The sequence below is a fragment of the Erpetoichthys calabaricus genome, chromosome 2 (genome assembly GCF_900747795.2).
Source record: "Erpetoichthys calabaricus chromosome 2, fErpCal1.3, whole genome shotgun sequence".
Lineage (NCBI taxonomy): Eukaryota > Metazoa > Chordata > Cladistia > Polypteriformes > Polypteridae > Erpetoichthys > Erpetoichthys calabaricus.
In genome coordinates, this window is record NC_041395.2 from 59,227,970 (window position 1) to 59,236,835 (window position 8,866).

At 42.7% G+C, this 8,866-nt stretch overlaps 1 non-coding gene across 1 annotated transcript; it reads left to right on the plus strand.

The window, feature by feature from the left end:
• Positions 1-1,175: 1,175 nt before the first annotated feature.
• LOC114647458 (U6 spliceosomal RNA) lies at positions 1,176-1,282 on the plus strand. Its single transcript, XR_003715520.1, has one exon. It is a non-coding gene; the product is annotated as a U6 spliceosomal RNA (small nuclear RNA).
• The last annotated feature ends 7,584 nt before the right edge of the window (positions 1,283-8,866 follow it).

Consider the following 8,866-nt stretch of genomic DNA (forward strand, 5'->3'; position numbering starts at 1 on the left):
TTTTTGCATATACACTTCATATGAGTAGCCTATATACGGAGGTTGCTGCCCATGACAAGGCGCACTTCTAGGACTAGGCTCTGCAAAAAGAAGCGCAAGTTCCTTTTACTATAGCTGATGAAATATCACTAAATACAATGCATTTGAACATTCCTCCTACACTTTTCTCGCATGTTCCCTGGTGCTGTGGCTTGGGTACAGGTCATACGCGGTAGCTCGCCACTTGCACTGTCTGCAACTCGCTGGCTGGAGCGGCTCAGCATGAATAAACGGACTGACTGCACGTCAGAAGCGCAGGCGTTTAAAACGGAGCTCACAAAATACCATCAAAGAGAAACTTTGTTGCGATATTGTTGCAGCGACAACATAAATTATAAAGAAACCTCGTTAGAGTCACGGCGGAAGTTAAAATATTGTACCTTTTGCAGAGATGCAATCGACAACTTCTGAAAAGGCGGAGAAGGGTCTGACTGGCCGCAGCCACAGAAGCGGGTGGTGGGGCGCCAGGCTAGACAGTAAACACGTGACATTTGTGTCGCCGACTTTACTCGTCAGAACGCTAGACAGGAAACACGTGGCCTCCACACCAACACATTTGTGTCACTTACTTTACATGTAAGGCGCGTTATTTGAACCAGATAACCTTCCACAACACCCCTGATTTCAACCACAGTGCAACCGAACGTATCAGGTAACATCGCTACAGTAAAATACAAAGCGACAAGGTGATGATGCTCCGATTTGGAGCGTGGAGGTCCGCCCAGACACGGCGATCAGGTGACGCCGATGTCACGTGACTCTGACGCCACCAAAGGGGGACGCCTAAAGCAGCCTAACGAGTCGGGCCGCGATGACGAGTTTGTCACCTTCGGAAAACGAGTTTCTACTGGTTGCCCGAACCGAAAGTCGCATATCATTTGCATCCACCCTAAAAAGACTTGTGAAAACTAGAATATCTAACAGTCATCAAACGATTCCCTTTAGCAAATGTGGTTAATATCGACATCATATTGTACTTCGGATTACAATGTTTATGTTACCGGTACTTTGCAGGAAGAAAACATAACTAAAAATGAATAGACTCTGTTGCGTGATTTTTTTGTCGCGCTACCCGAAAGAGAGAAATGTACCCTGGGGATGGGGCATAAATACCGGTCAGTTTACACTTTAAAAACGTGCTCGCTTCGGCAGCACATATACTAAAATTGGAACGATACAGAGAAGATTAGCATGGCCCCTGCGCAAGGATGACACGCAAATTCGTGAAGCGTTCCATATTTTTCGTTATAATATTAATCAATTTGATCAACTTTAAAAAGATCCGAGGCGAAAACTCATTTTCTGGAATGAAAACACTACATGGGCGCCATCTTGGCCATGTGACCGGAAGACTACCCATCCCTCGCGCCGACGTCACATGCCGCTCTAGCGGCCATTGCTGTCTCGCGTTTTCCAACACTACTCCTTGCAGCAGGCAGAGGTGGAAAATGTTACTCGAGAAGTGTTACCACATAGACGAAAGTTTACTCAAGTAAAAGTATCTGACACGGGAAACTATTCAAGCAAAAGTAGGAAAAACATCCTGGTTAAATTACTACAAGTTAAAGTATGATTTAGTTACTTTAGAAAAATAACTTCGTGGGGGATACATTGAACATATTCGATGCATCGCGGCTTATTTTGCGTGTAGGCCAAATTGTCGCTTTTTTTTTTTACACCTTTGAACCCGGCAAGTCGTTTTTTGGGGCCGCCCCCTTATCTATCGCTAACCCCGGCCAGCCCTGAAAAACGGTCTGCGCATATCTGTTACGCAACTCTGCTCTCTAAATCTTGCAGTCCGCTGTCTTTGAGAGGCATGTTCTCGAAAGGCCGTTACACTTCTCTGAGTCATAATCTGGCTGAACGGAATACCCAGCCTTCGCTATTTCAGTCTACTCAGATCTTATACCGGCTGTCTAGTACGCTATTTTTGTTAGCTGCGGGACAGTTTTAGTTTTTCCCTCGTAGGTTTCAAGATGCTTAATTGTGTTAGGGTCAGCACCGACCCGTTTTACTTTTTAAAATGCATAAAACTACTACCTAATTTTGTTTATTGCATCAAGGCTTTTGACTTAGTCCAGGAATATGTATTAATTAAAATAAAAAAAAAACAATTGTACTAAATTATAAAATGCTCTGTGAAAATTTGGGCAGCCTGTGATGCAAAAACCAGCTATGCATGGAATCTGCAGATTTACACAGGCAAACATGCAAGTGGCATTCCTGAGAAAAATCAAGGGAAAACGTTAGTCCTCGATATGACTACTGGACTGCGGGGTCACAATAATCACATGTGACAATTTCTTTACCAGCTATGACCTTTGGACAGAACTTCTCAGGTGGAACCTTACCATGGTGGGCAAGTAAAAAAAAATAAACCTGAGCTGCCTGCCGAAATTTTGCAGGTGAAGGACAGGGTCTTCCACTTTCTTCAAAATTTGCTTTTACAGACACCACCACGGTTGTTTCATACTGTCCAAAAAAACACCGGAGTGTGATACTTATGTCCACTTTTCAGAAAGACGCAGCTGTGTCATCAGCAAGTGACAAAAAGCCCATAATTATCTTGGACTATAATAAAAACAAAGGTGGAGTGGACAACCTGGACAAGCTGACTGCCACCTACACTTGACAGAGAATGACCAGGCGATGGCCAATGGTTGTGTTTTATAACATTCTAGATGTGTCTGCATACAATGCATTTGTGTTGTGGACCCACATTCACCTAGGGTGGAACTCAACCAGAAAAAACAAGCGGAGAATGTTTCTTGAGGTGTTAGGAAGTTCCCTTGTCAAGGCACACATTGAGCGAAGGGAACGGGTGCCCCGGGACCCAGCCACTGCAGCCTTGGTCAGACAGCTGCAGAGCTCACGTAGCACTCCTTCCACACCATCAGCAACACAAAGAGCATCAGTGCCAGCATCCTCTTCGGCCAGCACTGCCTCAACATCAACCTACACAGCCACAGCCACAACCCACTGAGGGCCACACTGATACTAAAAGAAGAGGTGTCAGGTCTGCCCTAGCAATAAGACAGAAAGGACAAACGTACTCTGCTTCTACTGCAAAAAATATATTTGCAAAGAACACATCTAAAAGTGTCACTTTTTGCCACACGATGCATGTTCTTGCACACAAAGACGTTTTTTGGAACTAGTGCCTCATTTCTATTGGTTTGATTGCTTGAATTGTTCGTTGTTTGTTTGACCTTGCAAATCCACATTTTTGAGATTTACTTGTTTTCTTTCCATTTATATTAAAGTTATTTTTGAAAATACTTTTTTGCCTTTTTCTTTGAAATAAATATATATGGGTCAAATTGACCGGAACACCATAGATGTACTATAGTAATTAGTACTATAATAAAAAGTACATATAACAAATTTACTTAAGAGATGGGTTCTAATACCCCTCAGTAATAGGTCAGGTAACATAACAACCTTTTATTTATTTAAATAATTCTCTTGAGGTTCATTTAATCATTTTTTAAAATTGAAAACGAGAGGTATGCTGTTAAAGTAAAAGCTCATGAGGTCACAGCAGAAATATTAAAAACATTCTTTTAATGGACAAGGAAGCGTAACAAAGTAACCAAGACGTAAGGAAAAAAATTGGATGATAAATAATTGTTTTGAGGGTAATATGGCTGATTAAAGACACGGGTCAAAACCGACCCGTTAACATAAGAGGAAGGTTAAGAGAAGTACAAGCAGGCAAATGGAGAATTTGCTCTTCTGCCCCACGGGGGGTTTATTTCCTCCCTGAGCTCACCTTAGGACATGTGCGTTACAATGTGACAGGTGTCGCCCTGTCAAACTCACCACCCTGCGGGGAGACAAATCGGGAGGCAGTGAAAATAATGCTTGTGTTCTTGTGCATTGCTTCTGGCACTGTAAACTGCTTTTGAATCGTATCACTCAAAAGTGCAATTTTGGCGGTAGGTCCTTATGGAAGGTAGAAAATGACGAAGGCTGCGGAGTTAAAGTGATACAGCTTGTTCTACAGTAATCAATCTGCTGTTCAACATTGTGCTTATCATCATATTACCATGATATGATAAACTTTTACTTTTTATAAATCAAAATATTTGGTTTTCAAAATAGTTAAACAATGCTGGCGAGGCTAGAGTTATAGTGCGAAACGCTGGAGAGCAGGGTTCAAAGGGTTAAGGTGCGGCGCGTGGTTTCGCTTCTGCCCCTCTTGCAGGACACAAAGTGGAAAAAGGACTCGCATACAGTGCATGCAAAGCGTGGGCACCCCTGCTTAAAATGTCTGTTACTGTGAATAGTTGCGTGAGCAGAAGATGAACTGATCATCAAATGACAAAGTTAAAGATAACACATTTCTTCAATGTTTAAGCAAGACTGCATGGCTATTTACATCACAAGTACAAAATACCAAAAAAATGAAAAGGGCCTGAAGAAATGGTTTGGGCACCCGACATGGTCAGTACTTAATAACACCACCTTTGCAAGTATCACAGCTTGCGAACGCTTTTTTGCAGCCAGCTAAGAATCTTTCAGTTCTTACTTGGGTATTTTCCGCCTCTTCGTCCTTGCATGCACTACTCTTTTGAGATCTATCCACACATTTTCAATGGACGTTTAAGGTCGAGTACTGTAAGGGCAATGGCAAAACTGTCGGCTTGCGCCTCTTGAGCCATTCCATTGTAGATTTTGAGGTGTGTTTCAGATCATTATCCCTTTTTAACTTCACTTTTTTTTTTTTTTTTTACAGATGGTGTGGATGTTTGCTTCCAGAATTTGCTGGTATTTATTTGAATCCATTTTCCCTCCAGCAATGACATGTTCCCTGTGCCACTTGGCGGCAGGACAAGCCCAAAGCATGATTGATCCATCCCCATGCTCATTGTTGGAGAAGGTGTTCTTTTCCTGGGAATTTGGTACCCTTTTTTCTCCAAACATACAGTACCTTTGCACACTGTGGCCACAAAGTTCTATTTTGACTTCATCAGTCGACATGAATTGTACAAAACAAAAAAAACAATACAGTTATCTTGCATAAAATGCTGAAAAAGAAAGGTGTCATCTTTAACTTTATGCCTTTTGGTGATCAGTTCATCTTCTGCTCACTTAACTATTCACAGTAACAGACATTTTAAGCAAAGGTGCCAAAACTTTTGCATGCCACTGTATATACGTCACACCCACACTCACCCACCCATCCAGACCATGCTCCTGTGTGAATGCAAGTGACGCATATAGGTGAGAAGCGCGTGTTTGTATCTGGGGTGTGAAAGAGTCTGGTGAGAGCGAAATTAGTGAAGTGCAAAAGCGAATTTTGTTGTCGAGTTTTGAATAATGGAGGCGACAAATTGGTTCAGGGAAAACAGCACAAAATAATTGTTGAAAAGATACATAACATTCCTGTTAAATGAAATGTGACGTGACTGTTAACGTTCTGCAGAGTGGGTTGCCACAGTGAAATGACCTATTGTCACAAACATTAAGCACAAAAAAGTACACTTTATAATTTGTTGCATTGAAATGTTTCTTATTGTGTGTAATTAACAGCTTCGAAAAAATACAATTTAGTTACATTTACCGATTATTATGAGAAGTCAATCAAAATTACACCTTTTACTGGCTAGCTTAAAAGGGCAACTCAGGCCCCTTCTTCAGGCCTGATTATCACAAAATGCTAAACCTAGACCGGCTTCACCCGTGCGTTGGTATTTTAACCTACTGATATTAACAAGCAGTCACCGATTGCTTCAAAAAACTCCTACTCTTATGCTCTGCTGCTCGCAAAATTATCCCAGTTAATATTCGGGTACTTAAAAGTCCACCATGACTACAATATCTGTAATGCACTCCTGACTTAAGGACTCTTTTCCTAATGCTTTCCAGACAAGCCACATTGTCCTCACTAAGATGGTACTCATCCCACCAACTAAAGAGGGACTTGCGTTTAAATTCTGCTTGACAAAAACAACAACCCCACCTCCTTTTCCTAAAATGTGCATCCCTCTATGGCTATACTCATCCGCATCTTTTGTTATTCAGCCAGGTTTCTGTTATTGATATGAATCTCATAATTCTGCTCTGCTACATACTGTACAACTCCAACTCACTTTTTTTTTTTTTGATAGTTTCTAGCATTAAGGCGTGTTACTTTTATCTGTTACTCATTTTACTTTTGGCATTTCATGTTGGGTTAGAATTTACTGTACATTACTACGCGTGTTTTATTTTTACACTATTGTCTGTTCCTTCGTGTACATTTCTAAACCTGGCCTATCCTAAACTCCCTGCCCCCACAAACCCTAGTTTAAACAATCCTTGGCTAACCTACTCGTATGCCTTCCCAACACACTGGTGCCCCTCTAGTTCAGATGTAACCTGTCGTGGCACAACAGTCCCATCTGTTCCAAAAGGAGTCCCAAGGGCCCATAAATCTATGCCCTTCTACCCTACACCAAGATGTGAGCCACGTGTTTAGCCTTTGGAATCTCCTCTATCTTACATGGACAGTTGTGTGGCAAAGGCAGAACTTCAAAGACTAACCTTTGTTTGTCAAGTTCTGCTCCTCAGGCTGGCACATAACTTTAATTTGGAACGCAGAACTGACAGAGTACCCTTATGTATGTCATTTGTTCCAACATGGACAATGACAACTGGATCCACCCCCTGCTCTGGCCAGAGACTATCAACTCTTTCGGGGAGGTCTCCCACCTGTGCCCCTGGAAGGCAACACTCCATGAGAGAGACTGTGTCTCTGGAGCAAAACTGCGCTTCAATCCCCCGAACACACAGAGTCCCCAACTATCACTACCTCTCTTTCTGGGAACTGGTTTTGAAGGGGCCTGTTGGGGCTCCTCATGCCTGCCTACCACCTCGAAGTTTACTTTACCTCTGTCTGTTCCCTACCTTTGCGCTTCTCTTATTCCTACTTAAAAAGCTTTCCACTCGCCGCCATTTGTATTCCTTCGTACTCTTGTAACCTTTCTACAGCCCAAGGTCTTAACTGCTCTACTTTCCTGACCGCTACAAAGCTATCCAACCTAGAAAAACATGTTTAGCCACCGTTAGTTCATTTCTTATTGTTTTGTCTGTTCCAACAGCCACTTGTGCCTGAACAGTGCCTCAGACTCGTTTTCTGTTACTTACTACATCACCAGTTGAGATGCCAGTGTCAGCCACTGCTGCTTACTGTACTCCCTCACCAACTCTAGTTTGAATACAAATAACAAGTACAACTAACAAGTAACTTTTCCAAATGTTCCCCAAAACACTCAGCTGCTTTTGGTCCTGTGTGGGCGAAAAGAAAACAAAAAAGGCCCCTCTAAAGGTGGGGGGGCCTTTAAAAATTGCTGCACGGCTCCTTAGCGGCAACTAAAACCCAACATTTTTAGGAACAAAATGTATTTTTAATTAACTTTCACACCAGAGAAAACAAAGTCGCTTCTCCTTCTTTTGCAAGGATGACATCAGTATAAACCAGCAAGCCCGCGATTCTCGAAAGAATCGCAAATCCAAGAATGGCAATCACCTCATGGAGGGTGGGTGCGTCCTGGGAAATGTCATTTAATTAAATAAACATATTGGTACTAAAGCGGTTTCTTTTTGGAGCTGTGACTCATGTGGTTGTGGTGTTTCAGAAGCGCGTTGTAGGCGCCTTGTTTCCATCAGGACGTAAATGCATGACAATATCGCGGTGAAACGGAGGCTCACCGTCATCACTTTGAAACACAATTGCCACTTCATTAACGATGGGAACATTGTATCGTCTCGGATCCTGTTCTTTGTCCTTTATTAGCACTAAGGCAACTGTAGTTGGTGCCACACCGTCCGCCTCTGCTTTTGTATTGGCTTCTCTTTCAACCTCATGTAGCATTTTTATAGAGTTTGCTAATGGTGATTGTTTATGACTTCAGCTAAGTTTCTCATTATTAGCTCTGTGGTTGATATACTGCGTCATCTAGATGTAACACGTACATTTGGGCACATTTGCGGTGGTGATTTGGCTCAGGTGCACTGTTTCCAAATCCGATGCAATATTTGTTCACACACGCGAAAGCAGTATGGGCCATTACCAGGGGGGGAGCCGGTGCGTGATGAATATCATGGAGGGTGGGGTGCGTCCTGGGACAGTTCATTTCAACACGCTTCTGTTATTGGTTTTTCTTCATGCAGTCTCGTTTTTGTTTTTTTATGGCTGTGTTGTCGTATATGCCGGTGGTGTGGGCCGGTTGCGTCCGGGGCGGCTGTACAACCTGGCGTGCACGCTTTACCTCAGGTTTAGTTTCACAGGTCGTAGGCATGGAAAAAGGGTTGCATTTAATTCAATAACCCATTTGAACTAAAGTGGTTTCTTGTGTGGGCGCCTTCGTTCATTGTTTTTATCCATGTTGTTTGGGTGCCACCTACTGACTCTGGGAAGCCGCTGCGTTTGACTCTGGACTCTGGGGTGGGCGCCATGGGGGCCGCAGTGCGCATGCGTGCGTTTGACTCTGGGGCGGGCGCCAAGGCCGCAGTGCGCATGCCGCCTCGGTGCGTCCCGCCGTGCATAAATTAACTGTGGTTTAGTAAGATAGATTGGTTTCATGAACTGTAAACTCAGTTGAGAACCTTACATACAAAACTGCAACTGTCAACTATTCTATTAAACATGAAAAAATTAACGGATTAAATAATAAAATTCCAAACACAGAACTGAAGGATCCAGCATCATCTATTTGCATCTTCTTCTGGTTTTCAACATATGAAGACATGTTCATTTTTTAAAGCAAAATCCAAACAAGCTACAGTGGTTTCAAAAAGTAATTGTTATTCGTCTACTTCATCAACCGCAAATACTCCCCCT